Here is a 16,070-nt window from a genome sequence, read left to right on the forward strand (position 1 = left end):
GCCTGTTGGAGTGAGTTCAAGTTGTTTAGAGGGATGGAGCACCTCCCCTCTGAGGAAAGGCTGAGATAATTGGGATTGTTCAGCCTGGAGAAAAGAAGGCTTAGGGGTGACCTAACTGCAGCCTTCCAGTACCTGAAGAGAGCTTAGAAGAAAGATGGGGCAAGATTATTTACAAGAGCATGTAGTGACAGGACATGGGGGAATGGTGTCAAACTGAAGGAGAGTAGGTTTAGATCAGATCTTAGGAAGAAATTCTTTACTGTGAGGGTAGTGAGGCGCTGGAACAGGTTGCCCAGAGAAGTTATGGATGCCCCATCCCAGGAAGTGTTTAAGGCCAGGTTGGATGGAGCTCTGAGCAACCTGTGAAACAGGAGGCCAGGCCTAAAAGAGTTAACTAAGAAATTTGGGCCTGCTAACAAGCTACCAACATCCAAAACGATCTGTGCTTGTTCTGTTCTACTTACTGGACCAAAGCTTAAGAGAATAGTACAAGAACATGTAATAGGCCTAGAGGTGATAAATTAGAAATGCAGTAGGATAAGGTAGACATTTGAATAGAAGAAATAGGCCGGGAGCCAGGGCTTTCTCCAAGCTTCAGTGAGCGGGTCAAGAACAGTGGAAGAGAAGGAAGGTCAAGCTGAGGAAGATGAGTTTAAGCCCCCAGACCCATGGAGGAAGAGTGGAAGTACCCTCAGGATTGAGGGCCAAGAGAAGCACCGCCCCAAGCCCCGCCTGAGCTCCACCTATTATTAATATCCATAGATAGATGTTGTAATCACTTGAATATGCATTTAATCACATCTGAAGATTGTATAAAAATGCTGATTTTGTGTGAAGCCTTCGAGCAAGTTTGTCCAGCGCGAGCTGGCTTGCTCCCAACGTTGAATAAACAAATACCTTGCTGCTTAAAGATAAAAAGTCTCTGAGCAGTTTCTCGGACCGATTTTTCAGATTCACCTGATCTAGTTGAAGGTATCCCTGTCCAAGGCAGGGGAGGTTAGAACATGGTGATCTTTGAGGTCCCTTCAAACCCAGAGGGCATTTTACAATTCTGTGATTATCAAGATATTTGCAGTAGCAGGCGGGGTTTTCTTGTCTCCGACTTCAGATGGGAAATGTCATTTCAAACCTCAAAAATCTTTCCCAGTAAAAGATTTTCTGAAGCTTCTATAATCCTCCTCAAAGTTTCTGATTATCAATGGCTAAATTTCCAAGAGGAAGGGTGACTCTTTCTAATTTTTTTATTTTTATAAATGACTGATGGTTGGAGGGGGCAGGTTAACTGGTTTTTAACTGATCCAGATTTTTGAGAGATCTAAAAGGGAGAAATCCAGTTTGAAATGCTGTAAAGTAAAAAGGTTTTAACTTCTTATGAATAAACCATTAGAGTGCTTTGTTTGCATTAGAAAATGGTCGCATTGTACATTTCCCTTCAAGTCAGATTTTGTAGTGGCTTGCTAGTTCGGTCAAAAAATAAATAGAGCATCTTAAGGGGCACCTAAATGTGATGCAGCTTTACAGACTAAAGGAAGCAGCTTTAATTTTCATTCATTTTTTTTGGAAGCATTTACGGTTCTTTTTCCAAATACTTACATTTCTTTGAAAAATAAAATAATTCCATTATGTTGTTTATAAAATAAGATAATGGGTCATATTTCCTCAGGTGGGTACCCACCTCTCCTAAAGACAGAACTGGTCATAGAATCATAAATGTTTTAAGGGAACATTTAAGAGAAATATGCCTTTTGCTACCAAGTGACACCAATAATGTTGTTAGCTTTTGGTGAAATGTATCTGGAGTTGGGAGGCAATAGCAGACTCTTCTAGATGAATATAAGCCCTATCAGTAGGGCAGGAGTTGTTGGGAAAGATCGTATGTGGACCTCATTCTGTCTGCTCTGACCTACAGATCTGTCATGATATCCCACAGCATTTACCAAAAACTATGTACTGGGCACAGGAAATAGCATCTCTGATCCCACTCCTGCCCATTTACATGCTGTATCTGGGGGCCAAAGATGAATTCCAGTTCTGCTGAGACTTCTGCAAAAACTCATATCTCTATTAAGAAAAAAAAAATACTCAGTTATAGCATATGTGGGAGAAGTACAGATCCAATTTAAAAAATACAAGCAACAAGAACCCCTCAAACAAATCTAGTTCTACCTTTTGGTCATAAAAAGTAGAAGTTTTCTCAACTGTTTTCCTGAAAAGATGTTGTTTTTGCGACACTGACAACACAGAGAACCTGGAAGAGCAAATAAACTAACCTTTTTTCATGTTTCTACTGTCAGTAATGGGAGTGGGCCTTTCTGTGTTCAAACATTTCTTGTTTCAAGAGAATATGATTTTTCGAGATTGATTGCTGTAAGTAACAACAAGAAATAGTTTATTGAAGTTTATTATATATTGTGTTTATGTATTAAACACGCAATCAAAACTAGCCTTAATATTTCATTTGCTGGCACAATAATGTTCTTAGCCACTTTTGTTGGAATCTATTTTTTTTTCATAAGATTGATTTCAGAGCTTTCCTATTCTTAGCCCTTTGTAATCATCTTGATAGGTGCTTCTACAGAAATATTGTGTCCGGAATGACTTTCAGGACTGGAGCCCACCCTTTTTGAAATGTAATTAGTTCAATATTTTATTGACACATTTTAAAAAATAAGACTGCAGGAAAAGCAGTGTAGCCATTATTTGTAAGTAAACTCAGATTGCAGGTGATGTTAAATAGCAGAAGATCCAAAGGACAAGCAGAAAGAACAAACTTACGACTGAATAATCAGATGTACAATGTGTTTTGGGCATAGAGATGTTTAGTCTAGGAAACATGTTTTGAAAGGTAGCATAAACGATGTAGCGCTTGCTGAAAAAGCACTAATGCAAGAAAAAAGCGTTTGGTGACAGGAGAACATGAGCTGAGAAAAACATATTGTTGAGCTGGAAATTGCACTGCATCTCTTTTCATGTATGTATTAGCAAACAGTCCTTGGGCTCATCCTGGTAAAATCACCTGTTGCTACTGAGGTGAGAAATACCAGAGCCATTCACTGACTGCAAAAGCAACTTTCCCTAATTATAAGTTTGCCATCATCAGAAAAAAAGTGAGGGGATCACATTGCTGCTTTGGTGGATTAAGCATCCACAAAGTTAGTGACATCCCAGTTTCTGGGATGAAGGTCTTCCAGAAGTTGTTGCACTTGACTTTTGTTAATTAGCTATATCTTCTAGTCCAAGAACCTGTATAAAAAACATATTGGATTTGTTGTGAAAGGTAGTGTTTCAATTTTAAAATATTGTAGAAATGTGTATTTCCCTATATTTTGATCTGTTGAACCCCTAAACGATCTGGAGACCCTCCTTTTAACTCTCTTTTGCTTGTACTAATTTATTTGGGTAGTTTTTGCTTTGGAAGATGAAGAGGTTTTCTAATGACACCTGACCAGATGATTTTCTAAGCTATGCCATAATGAAAGATTGATGAAATACAGAGATCTGCTGATGAAAGTTTAATCTGAGGATGTGTCTTCTAGCTCATCTCAGGCAGAAACATCTTCCAGGAGACTGTATTCACTCTCTCCATACATTACATTAAAATCCTGATCTCTAGAGTTTCTTATTTAACAATCCTCTGATAAGCAAAGGCTTCATAATTTTGTTAACTTGGGTTGTGTGGTGACTTTTTGTTTTGAAAGGTAACATCCCTTGTTTTCCATTAATCAGTTGGTAAAATGTTTGATTTTAAGAAAGGCTGGAGCACCTTCAAAAAATCAGGAACAAAAGCAGGTTCCCACAAATTAGTGGTTATATATGTGTACTCTGTGAGCTCCTATGTTTGATACATATATATGGACATTAAAGGAAAATAAATGTGCTCTGTATGTGCAACCTTTTGGCAGACTTAGTTTCTTAGTTGATATTTTGTGATTTTTAAAAGTAAAAGCCACTATGCTGCTGTACTGAAAACAGAGCCATGATGATTCAGTTAGTATTGTTTGTAAATAAGGAAAGTCCTTACAGTTGCATAAATGGTTTTATTTCAAGGTCAATGAGGTAATTGTCACATGGAAGTGTCACAGGTGTATCAGTGAATAATTGTCAGTGCTGTGTTTGCTTCTTAACAAGCCACACCTGCTGTGTTTTTCCTCGTGGTTAAAAGCATGTTTATGGTCTCTGTTGAAGCTAAAAGGGTTGTTCTTTTCACTTGCAAGCTGCAGGACTATACATAAATCATTCCTCAGGTTTTGTCTCTCCTTGAGTGCTGGTGCATGTCCTTTGCCTTCTGAGCTGCTCACTAACAAGGAAGAGAGAAAAGGTAACAGCCCATCAATTTTGTAAAAGAGTTTCTGTTAGCACATTTACCTGAATCCTCCTATATCTGCATTGCTCTTCCACCAATCCAAAGCCTGCCTCAAGTTTTATAATTGACTGAAAGATCACAGTTTCTTCTCTCCTGGTGTCTTCATACAACAGCAGTATATCCAGCTGAAATGTTCTGTGGTTAGCTGGCCAGGAGGGCTGCTGGTAGATTCAGGAGACCAGCTTTGATGGGACTGAGTATGGAACTAGTTGCTGGATGGTGCAGGCACCTTGAATGTTAAACAAATCATGTCGCACATGTCTGTTCATCCACTAGCTTTGTCACCACATAGAGCAGATTTGTTTCTGCTGTACAGTTTGTGTGTTTTCCTGACAGGCTGAGGAGGGAGCCTGGTTGCTTTTGCTTCTGAAGTGCTGAAAGAGGCACATTATCTGCTGTTAGGGTTTTCTGACCACAGGCACTTTGACTGGACAATGTGAATGTTTTGTGCTCCCTCCTCTGTCCTAATAATGCCCATTTTGTCAGGTGGGGGTGATTGGGATCCCTTCATCTGTGTGGATGTCCATTGCCCTTCTCTGAACTGCTGTTGTTTTTCTGCTGCCTAGACACTGGAATAAAATGAAGCTGGGATTCAAAAAGGGGAGAAAGGCAGAGAAGGCAACTGGATTGAGAAAGTAGAACAATGGACAACCAAAGACGAGGCTTGAGCTGCCTCAGAAGGGGAGAGCAGACAAATAAATGGATAGATCCCCCAGGTCAGATGGATGTAACCCTGTAAGGCTGGAAGAGAAGAAAGTCCTAATAACAAAACAAATTACTCTGTTATCTCAGGAGCTGTTAGGACAAGAGAAAACTATTGGAGTGATATAAGTGAGGAAAATGGGACAAATCTGTGGAAAATGAGAAATAAATGATATGAAATGATGGCTCAAATTCCTCAGAATATGGCAAATTAAAAATAGAATTCTCTCTTGCTGTTTCAACAACTTAATAAAAATGGCCAGATTTCAGAGGTGTTTAACACCTGCACTGTCCACTGACTTAAGTAGGATCTCTGTATATGCAGTGTGTTTGAAAATCAAATGTCTAAATTCAGATTTAGGAACCTTTCTGTAGATCCAGAAATGGAAATTTTCACTTGAACAACAGTGCTACAACAGGTTAAATATTTTCTTTTTAGTTTTGAGTGTGTGTCACACTAAGAGGGGTAGGGACAAGTCTGACTGAGAACTGGTTTGTTAGAGGACAGAACAGGGGTGAGTGGGGAGTGTGGAAGCTGTGCTGCATGTTGAGTACCCATCTCATGTCACCCTGTATTTCCCAGCTGAGACTGTGTACTTAGAGATATTACCTGTCTTGAGCTCCTGTGCTTGTCTTATCACGTGGACATGAGACTTCAGGAGGGATACCTGGCCTTAGTTAGACAATTAAAAGCTAAGAGAAATAAAGAGAATAAATACAAGTTTAGTGTGGTTGGGATATCCTTTTGTGTTTGTAATTTATCATTCTTTTCAGAAAATATTTTGTATACAAGCAACACAACAGGCTTCATTGATGCATTGTGGCTTGTAGCTACATCATTCAGGGAGGTGTTTTAAAATCTTCCTGGATTGCCCTCCTTTTGAGGTGATGATTGAATGTGCTCTGAGATTGAGTCTTTCTCCAGTTCCATGAAAAAAGCTTATCAAACTGCACAAGATAATGAATAATAAACTTTCCCTTCTGCATTAGAGACATGGTCAAGAAAAGCAGAAAATAAAATAAATTAAAACTCAAATGGTGTTTGCACCTGCTCTTCTGAAAAGATAACACCCTTCAAAGAATGTGTAATTTCAGCTGCACTCTTCAATCTCTGAAACACCATTAATCAATATTGCCTATTCCCTTTGGTCCCCGTAACCTTGAAATAAGGACAAAACATACTGTGAGGAATCAGGTAAATGGGGCATAGGTGAAGGATTACTCTGGAGGAAAAGGATTTTACTGGCTTTCCTGACCTATATTTTTAGCTGGGTTTTTTTTACAATTATCATTTGCTTTCTCCTCTTCCTTAAGCTAATTGCATCGGAATATCCCTTTCTATGTCTTGGAAGCATTTTTCCTTCTCACTAAGAAATACCTTAAGTGATTGTTTATACAAAACTTCCCATTTATATCCATAAGTCCTGACATCATTGTTTGGAAGTGCAGTGTGTTCTAGGAGGGGGTAATGAAACAATCCAGCTGTGAAAAGGGAAATTCGGTCAAGCTTACAGAATCAATGTATTTTCAAGCAAATACAGTGAAGTGGATGCAAAAAAGCTGCATGTGTGCATTCATATTTTGATTCATTAGACTGGTTTATTTTAGCTTTGGGATTTAACATGAAAGAGACGGTAGAGTGGAGATCTATTGAAATAGGCCAGTATTAACTTTTCATGTTTGCATGAGTGTTTTACTCCTGATATCAAGAGAACTTGTGACATGCCTGCGTATTTGTAGACCACTGGATGCCTTTTGGCATGTGGTATATGCAGTAGTAAAACAAGGTACAAATTTTGTCCTGTGTCGCTCTCTAAGCACAGTCACAAACTTGGCTAACTGCGCTTGTATAATAATTTGGGATATGCCTCTAAAATATATGAGGATGCTCTTGCTATCAATTTACCACTTCAATTATTTAAATGTCGTATCTGCCTGTGGATGCTCTTCCACGTTTGCTATTAGCTCATTGCAATTCAAATATTTATGTGCAGTGCATTTTTATGTAAATCATAGCATATACTGTCTTATCCATTCCATGTATTTAGAAAGTGTTTTCACTTCAGGCTTTTAATTTGGAGAATGGTATGTTGGCTTCTTTCCTAACAGTGGCTCCACCAGGGAAAAGGGCCTTTGTTTGTCAGTGGTATTCAGAACAATTTGGCCTCTGGCAATGGAGGTAGATTGCCTATTGAAGTCTCTTTGATATGTGCAGATTGATTAGCAAAAACTTAAACACTAATTTGAGCAAACTAAAAGATTTTTTTCAACAGATAATTTAAGTGTCTTAAACATTTAGGGGTTTAGTTGCTGACTGAGTTGTTTCTGTATTTAGAAACTTACATTAACATCTGTATTTTTTTTAAAGAAATTTGTGCTTAATGACATTGAAAAGTCTGTGTGCATTACATCTTTTTTTGTGATGGTCATCTTCACACAAATACTATTCATCTTAATGCCATAAAGATAATTTGAATTTATAATTTGAATGATGCATTAAACATAGAACTTAATTATCTCTAGAATTTCAATATTTTAGTGCCTGAAGTTCCCCTCTCCCCACCTTGATTAATTTCAAAGTTGGCTGATGTATGCTTGTGCCCCCTGAGTTGGACCAAATTCCCCTTGTAATTGATAGGAAGCTTTTTATTGGCTTCAGCATGAGTTGAGTTAGTCCATAACTTATAGAGATGGACCTGGAAAACCTGAATACTGCTCAGCAAAATCAGTGTAGTACCTCTGTGAGTGTCAGGATGGTATAAATGTTATTTCTTTAGCAGGGCTAGGGTGGTTCTTGTACGAGAACAAAATAGCAGGTGGAAAAGTAAGGAGCCTACTGTGACTCTTAGAAGAGCATGAAAGAGTTAGAGGTCTGCAAGGTGGCTGGCTTCAGTATTTGTCCTGGTATTCTCCTGATCCTATATTTAACATCAGTGAAGTAAGCACATTTTTCCACTTCGGACAAGAACCTGTGAAAGTGAGCTTGCCTGTGTTCTGGGGTACCTGTTAGTGATGTGTGGCAATGTTTGTAATGATGCTGTATTTGTCAAGAGGATGTAGCAAAAGGAATTGTAGACTACTTACAGAATTATTTTTCAGTAGCTCAGACTGAAGGGTGCACCTGGGTCCTTATGGCCTGTCCTCTGCAATTACAGTCTCAGAGCAGTTAAGGTCATTCTTTTGGCAAGCTGATCACAGGTGTAGTTCAGTTTGCCAAGGGTGTATTGAACTGCTTTTGCTTTCTAGTTGTGTATCATCAGTCTTTCTTCATTAAGAAATTTATTTTCTGCCAGTTCCTTTTTACAGTGCCTGATAAATCTAAAGACACTTTGCATGTGTATCTCCGACAACGTAGATACACATTTAAGATTAAAAGTACCCACATTCACAAGAAAATAGACACACTAAGGAAGACTCTTTTCTTTCTTTCTTTTTGGGGGACAGTTATGTGTACTTATTTAGGAAAATAGCTTTTCATCTCTGGTTTTACTCAGCTACCATCAGGAACATAATGAGATGAATTAGAGAAAGCAAACTTGCCCTCCATTTATGAAGTACACACATGGCTTCAAGGGCCTTAATGTAAAAAAACAAACAAAGCTCTTCTGGAATATTGCCAATCCAGGCATTCATAAATGACATATTCATTTTGTCACTTTGGAGCCTTTAGGATTCAAGGTAGTATTTCAAATTTTTCTTCATCCATCAGTGGATGTTAGAAACTTGTTTCTAACAAGTTGTTAGATGTGTATGGAGATGCTCATATACCTGTCTGAATCCAGGATTTAAACTTTATTAAATGTTTCCTCACTTGCCTTTCACCTTTTCTCCTCTCTTTTTGAAAATAATAGGAAATTTCAGGTAAATTAGAAGATAGGCACTGCTGGTACTGCTTGTTAATTTGTGATGAAAGTAGATTATGGGAGATTTTAAGCTTCTGGGTTGTTAAAGACTAAACAAAATTTTTGTGCTGAGATTTGCTAGAAGGACTAGTTTTTGTTTCCTGGAAATGTCAAAAAGTTTTCCTTCAGGGATAAGATGGGTGCCTCAGAATAGTGGAAGGCAAGGCTACCCTGAGAAACATTTGTTTCTCTTCCTGTAGGGCAGAAGTGGAGCTTTCGGTGCTGCAGATGCATGAGCTGGGATGCAAACCTGCTTCTGCTTTTACCTCAAGTTAGGACTACAAGTCCGTAGTTGTGAGCCAGCAGTGTGAGTGCAGCAGCTAGGACTGACTACCCTCTGCACATGCAAAAGTACACTCTTGTCCTCCCAATGTGAATGTGTTGCTATAATATAATTTTCCTTTTGTTCAAGCTAAAGCAAACTGCAATCTGAACCCAAGTTCTGTACCCACAAACTCGTTTTCTTTTTTCCTCAAAATTATATGTATGTGCAACCCTTGGATCTAGACCTTGCACATGCTCAGGGTAAGTATAAGGATCTCAGACACTGATAGTGTTTTTGTTTCTTCAGCCCAGCCACAGCTCTCCTGGTATTACCCAGGCTTGGTATTTCACTCTGAGGAAAACAGCTTCTGGCCATGCAATAGGAATAATTGTTCAGTTTGGGGAGAACACAATCCCACCCCTGTGTCTAGAGTGTAAGCTCATTTCATTTACTTGGGTGCCCTGCTGTTCACTGGCAGTTTAACCAGAGAATTGGGCACGTCATTGCTGCTGAGTGCATGGAGATCTACCTGGATTCTTTACAGTGTTAAATACTGATTCCCTCATTATGAGCTTGGCTGAACCTCATCCCCAGTGAGGAACCCAGCTATGGACCCATGAAAGGGCAGCATGTAATAGCTGGGAGAGGCTGGAGCAACACAGGTGGTATTTATACACCAGGCATGTTCCAAAACACCCCTGCTGCCTTGATTTGGCACTTTTGGCAGCGCAGAAATTGAATTTGTCAGGTCTTCATGAGCTGACAAATCCTGGGCAGTTTTCACCTTGCCAAGGCTGGCTGCTCCTGCTGTTTTTGTCAGTGTAAGTTTGATCCACTGCTTGCTGCAAGCTTATTTCTTTTGCAGCCTGTAGGTAAATTGCAGTACTAAGATCCTTCCTGTGTAGGGATTTGGCTGCAAGTTCACAGCACTGGCTGGCAGTGGGAAATGGGACTTGGTGTGGTGTTTATGCTGGAAATTTTTTTCACAGTGTTTCTGGTAGCAGTTGTTGCTGGGGAGAGCCTGTCAGCCAAGCTTGGCAGCCAGTGCCAAGTGCTGTGACTTCCATGGCTGGTCTCAGAGCTTACTGATGATTATTCTTTACAACACAGTTCATGAAAGATTTCTATGTGAGTTTCATTTTCACAATATAGATATTTGACCAAGGAAACTGGAAGAAATCAGACACTACCACCCCCCAAATCTTATGCCTTAAAATTGAAATTCATGTTTGAATTCACATTTTTGGGTGTGACTGAGAATTGGTAAAGCTAAGTTTTGCCAGAAAAACAAACGTGAGGCGCAATTGTAGTTACTAAGCAAATTGTGTATGCACGAATGGGAAGACATTTGGCCCAGATTGTTTTTCATTTTCAGAAACTGCCTGCTGGCCAAGCCCTGGGAGATTTTTCTATTTCTGATGGCAGAGGTAAATCTGTTGCCCTTTTCATACTTAGCAATTAGAAGCAACAAACTTGGAGGAACAGAGGGTGAGGGGCAAGGGAAGCTGAAATGCTGAAACCAGGGCAAGATATTTCTCGAAACTACAGAGCCAACATGTTTGTATCCAGTCATGTCATTACTAAAAGGCACACAGGCGGTAAGTATGGCATCTAACACAAAACATTAAAACCAACACAGGATTAGAATTTAGTCCCAGTTTACTTACTGGATAGCCAGCTAAAAACTTGAAGACTGGAATGTAGTTTTAATTTTTTTTTTTACAGGTTTCCAAGGTTCTGCTGAATCTCTTTTCCTCTCTTTGTACTGAAGAGAGGATCAGGGAAGAGCAGTTCTCTCCCACAACCTGTTCCAGCATATTAAAATGGCAAAGTCTGGGTTCTCTCTTTAGAAGCCTTTTAAGTAGAAGTCTGACTTTGTTCTCACAAGTGCTGTTGTTTGGCCAGCTGAAAGGCTACCATATCCTGTTGTATGCTACTTGCCAAGAGTAGAAGAGGAGAACAGCAATGGAGAGGGTTGTTGTAATAGTTATCAGATTAATTCTGTCCCCATTTTCAAATTTAAAAAATAAATTCATTACATTGAATGCATATTGGAATCTGGATTAAAAATGTAATGAATGTGTATTTTAATGCATTAACCAGTTTCAGGTGCCACTTTGTCCATAAAAATGGCCCTTTTTCTCCCCACAAGTGAATTCCAGATTTGTTTCAAGACTTTTGAGAAGTTACTTGTACAGTGCAAAAATTATTACATGGCCTTGAACTCTCTAGCACTGGGCATTCAGCACTGTCAGAACTGTTTTATCTTAGGCAGCATTAACAGATTTGTTTATTAAATTCCTGCCTGTTACTCCCTGGAAATCAGCGGAAAGCTTTTGGGGTGGCAGAGGTTGTTGCTTGAGCTTAACTGGTCCTGCCAAACCTTGTTGATGATACACGGGAAGGAAGGAATCTCACTTGGCTCTGAGGGTATATTTAGGTGGTGGAAAAACATCCTGCTTCTCATGCATCTGTGTGGCTTAAAGAAGTGACTGCCAGAAAATTGTCTTTAACTGCTTTTCACCTTCTCAGCTCTGCTGGTGGAAATATCCATGGTCATGTTCCCTGCTCTGCTTTCACTCATGTTGAGCTCTGATAATTTAAAGAGACTGGTTGGTGGGCATTTGCCATGTTGGCTCATTTTCCTGGAGGACAGGTGTGATCCCACAGACAGCTCTGCTGGCACATTTGAAGGAGCAAGTCCCTTGCATGGGGAAGAGTGACCCATGTCCTTGCGACATTGCAGTTGTTCCTTGGTCACAGTTTGCCTTTTCCCAGTGTTCCTTGCATCCAGGAGGAGTGATGTGCAATCCTGAAAGTAGCTGTGAAAGCCGAATGCCCCGATGGGATTTAAGCCCCGCCACATTTTAAGTGCAGTTCCTGCAGAAGCAGCTCTTTGTTGCTGGTTGAGCGCATTTGATGGGGAGTTTTGCTGGATAAAAACTGGAGCTCCAGGACCATTGTGTTTACTGTCACCTTCAGTGCAAGCAACACTCCTAAATTGGATTTACTGTTACTGCATGTGCCAGTTCTGTAAAATCAAATTATTCAATGTGTTTGTTTTTACAGCTCAAGGATAAATCTCACTTCTAGCATAAACAGATGTAATTTCATTGAAGTAAATGCAGTTGTACTTTTGTCTGAATTTTTGGATTTAGCTGTAAATCTTTGTTGCCTTTTTTTAAAGATACTTTCTCTGTTGCATTCAGTACAGAACCACATTGTGAATGCCTTGCAGAGTTTTTGAAAAATTGGGAGTAGAAGACTCCCTGTGCACTTCAACTTTCTGCAAAAAATTGCTTCTGTCACAAAAGATTAGTCTTGGAAGTTTACAGGCTAGAAACACAATGTGTAGCAGCAAAGATTTGTTAAAGGGGGAGGAGAGGCACCTCTTCTGCGGGTCAGAGTGTGGAGAGCGCGGAGATGTAAAAGGATTGGGAAGGGAGGAAACGATACACGGCTGACAGAGGAGCGGTGCCTTCCAGGGAGAAGCACCCACTCACTCACAGCTGGAGCCGGCAAACACAAGCATGCACAGTCCGTGAGGAGAGTGGGAGCTGACATGATGTGTTTCAACTCGATGCAAAATGAATGAGCTGCTGTTCTCAGGGGTATTCGGCCCCCGTTGTTGAAGTACAAGTACACGGCTGCATCAAGTGCACTTTGCATCATCTGATGCCTAGATACACGCTAACAGAGACGGGGACCAGTCAGAGCATTGAGTTGGGTGTTTGTGTATGACGTGCTTGGCATTTAATTCCTGTTTGCTGCAACAAAAAGGTAAGAAACTTAAAAAGTGACGAGAAAAAAACCTCAGCCCTCCCTCCCCACCCTCCATCCCCCAGACAGCAGTCTCACATTAGGAGTAGCCTTTGTCTCGAGCTGTATTTTCAAAGCTATGGTCTGTTAGTCAAAAGCTCCTGTGTGGATGCCTGCAAGGCAAATTACAGCTCCTAGTGTGACAAAGGCAAGTCAGATTTCTTTTCTCCAAGACCTGACACTTAGCAACCTTCAGGAGAGCACTGTAGCAGAAATGCTGTAACAGAGGGACCGTGTGCTGAGCGGTAAGTATTTGATGCTGTTCTCCCTCTCCTTTATCCCTTCAGATGCTGCTCATTTGAGCAGCAAACTACCTAATGGATCCCGATGATTAATAGGTCTGGGGGGCTGTGTTCTGCTCAGAATTACATGTTCCTAAACTGGCTGCGGTTACTGACTGTGTATTGACCAACCTGATTCTGTAGAGCATGATCATAATTTGTTTTGACTGGTAATGCCGTGGATGAAAAGATGCTGTAGTTAAGAACAGCAGAAACCTCATTTGCTCAAGAGAAGAAAACTCCCTGTGTTTTCCTCCCAGCATACGGTGCCTATATAATTATTTATGTGTAATTCCCAGCTAACTTCTAGCTAGCCAGTCTGGGCTTTCTTCTTTCAGCCCATAACTGACAGTGGAGGTTGAGTGATCTGTGTAGATCTCCAGAAGTGAACATGTTTCATGACAGAAGTATTGCACTGTATGTGGACATACCTGCATGTAACAATATATTTAGTTGAAGTAAAATGGTTAACAGCTCTTCTGACAGAAGAGGAAACTTCATGATTTAAATGTAATGTATTGCCCTGAGGTCCCTGTACTTGCTTAATCCTGTCTAAATTTATAAAGAATTTGCAGCAGGAGAAATTTCATTGATTTGTTAATTGAGATATAGCTTTGAATCCTTATTAAACTGGATGCAGAGGGGGAGAGAGACAAGCACATTTATCTTTTTTTTAGACTCAGCACCTTCACTTTTCCATCAGGTTTCTTGCATGTTACGGAACCTCATTGCTCTACCTGTTCTTGTGCAGTAATTTTTGCTTTCTTAAAGGACAGCATACATTGCTGAGTCTATGAGGGGAGTACGTGAACTGTTCACCTCTTAAAACCATGGCTTTAATTATGTTCTTGTAGCTGTTGCCTTGTGGTTAGTGTAATTATAACAACTTGTGAGCGAGGAAAAGAATCTTATTTAGTCCTGAAGCATTTATCAGTAAAAAGTGTCCTATTTATTTTCATAAGAAGTTAAAAGAGAAAAAGGGGAAGATTAGTGCAGTTTTCTTATATAATACCAGTTAGATTTTTTTTTTGAAGTACAGGTTAATTTTTCCTTTTACAACAAGTGTCTGTGTTATAAACCCTATCTTTAAAGACATTTTAAACATTGACCAGTTGCAATACAAATGGGGAACAAACTATCTAAATTACTATTACAAATAATTATGGTGTGTATTGAAGGTCTGTGGTATTTCTTGTATTGTTACAGTCTGTTGGGTATCCTCTTCAGCAAGGCTTTATGGTTCATCATTTGGAGTTTTCTGTGTTTCGTGGCATGAAGTAAAACTTACTATGGACAAAGTTCTGATCTAATTGCTATTAGACTGCTGCCATTGATTCAACTGCACTGTAAAGCTTTAATTTGTGTTAGACTGCAGAGTTTTCTCCAGTGTAGTTTAAGATAGGCTGAGATAACCTTATTCTCTGTGTAAAGTTAATACAGGTTAAAACCTGAAATTTTAAAGTTCTAAATCAGAGAATAAGAAGTGTTTGTTTTCATTTCTTCCTATTAGAAAATAACTGGCATGTCCCTGAATTTGGTCTGGTATCTGCCAAAGAAAACAACATAACCATTTTTTTTGGTACTATTTTGATGTTGGTATGACAATAAAACATTTTCTATATGTTCTAATAATTTTCCAAATTGGAAATATGTTTATGGTTGAATTTAATAATTGTTTAGTAACTTAAATCAGAAATTCTTCTATCCAACTGATCCTTGTAAAATGGTGGTCTAGTGATTTTGGGAAAAGGTGCCTGCTGTTTTAAGAGTACAATTTAGTCTTTACAAAATGTGGATTTGTATAGCATGTCAGGCTGCCTCATATTTTATTTTTATTTTAAAAATAGAATCTGACTAGGTTATAGTAGTCTTCATAATATATGATAAGCAACAGAAGGCTAGATCAAACCATCAATTTTTAAGCAGAAATCTTTCCTACCAGTGGAGAATTGCTTAAAAATTGATGGCACAATCTGGCCCACTGAGAACTGGGGATCCTGCAGAAAGTGTTACTTGTACTTCTACTCAGTCTCCATCCTGGTGGTGGCAGGGACCCAGAAACACAAGGCCAGTTTGCTGGAATAGTCTGCTACTTGAATACTTGTTTGGAGACAAAAGGCTTAAGGACTATTTTTAAAAAAATAATTAAAAAAAGGTTAAAAAGCTACCAAACCCTTCGAAAAATTCTAACCCCCAGCTATTTTTGTTTCATTGAAAGAAACTGTATTTCTCTAATGGCATACAAAAGTGAAGGACATAATCATTCTTTAAGCAGCAGGGAGACTTCCAAATGCACAGACATGAAGGCTGTTTCCTTTATTTGTTCATGTTATGTTGTTGAAGTGTAACTACATTTTACATAAACATTTAGCTGTATTAAGTGCTACTAGACTTTGTAATGACAAATTAGAGAACCAGAGTAGGGCCTCTTCTGTGCCTCAGAGGATGTGCTTGGGCAAATACTTATAACTGTAAACAAAGACAAAAGGCTTGTGTCATGCATCATTATTTTTAATGAAGAAAAATGTGTTTTACTCCACTGGAACTCTACAGTAATTGAAAGCAAAGACAATTCAGCTGTTCGTTATTTCTTAAGAAGAAAGATGGTCAGGGCCACTGCTGGTGGGTGTAGTCCCATGTGAAAATGTTGAAGGACCACGAAAGTTGGAAGGCAGACCTCTGTACTTACTTATAGTATAGTTATCACACAGCAGCCTTATTTTTTCTGATCTGCTCAA

General features: G+C 39.3%; 1 protein-coding gene across 16 annotated transcripts in view; it reads left to right on the forward strand.

The window, feature by feature from the left end:
* Positions 1–16,070, forward strand: part of APBB2 (amyloid beta precursor protein binding family B member 2) — a 180,751-nt gene that overhangs the window by 139,592 nt on the left and 25,089 nt on the right. Inside the window, exon 1 of one of the 16 annotated variants that reach the window (XM_064652964.1) lies at positions 12,691–13,012. The exons of 14 other annotated variants lie outside the window; for them this stretch is intronic. The gene's annotated coding sequence lies outside the window, so the exon portion shown is untranslated. Of the gene's footprint in view, positions 1–12,690; positions 13,013–13,093; positions 13,297–16,070 lie in introns of those variants that run through there. One more of the 16 variants, XM_064652965.1, reaches the window with a different exon arrangement.

This window comes from Pseudopipra pipra, chromosome 4 (genome assembly GCF_036250125.1).
Source record: "Pseudopipra pipra isolate bDixPip1 chromosome 4, bDixPip1.hap1, whole genome shotgun sequence".
Lineage (NCBI taxonomy): Eukaryota > Metazoa > Chordata > Aves > Passeriformes > Pipridae > Pseudopipra > Pseudopipra pipra.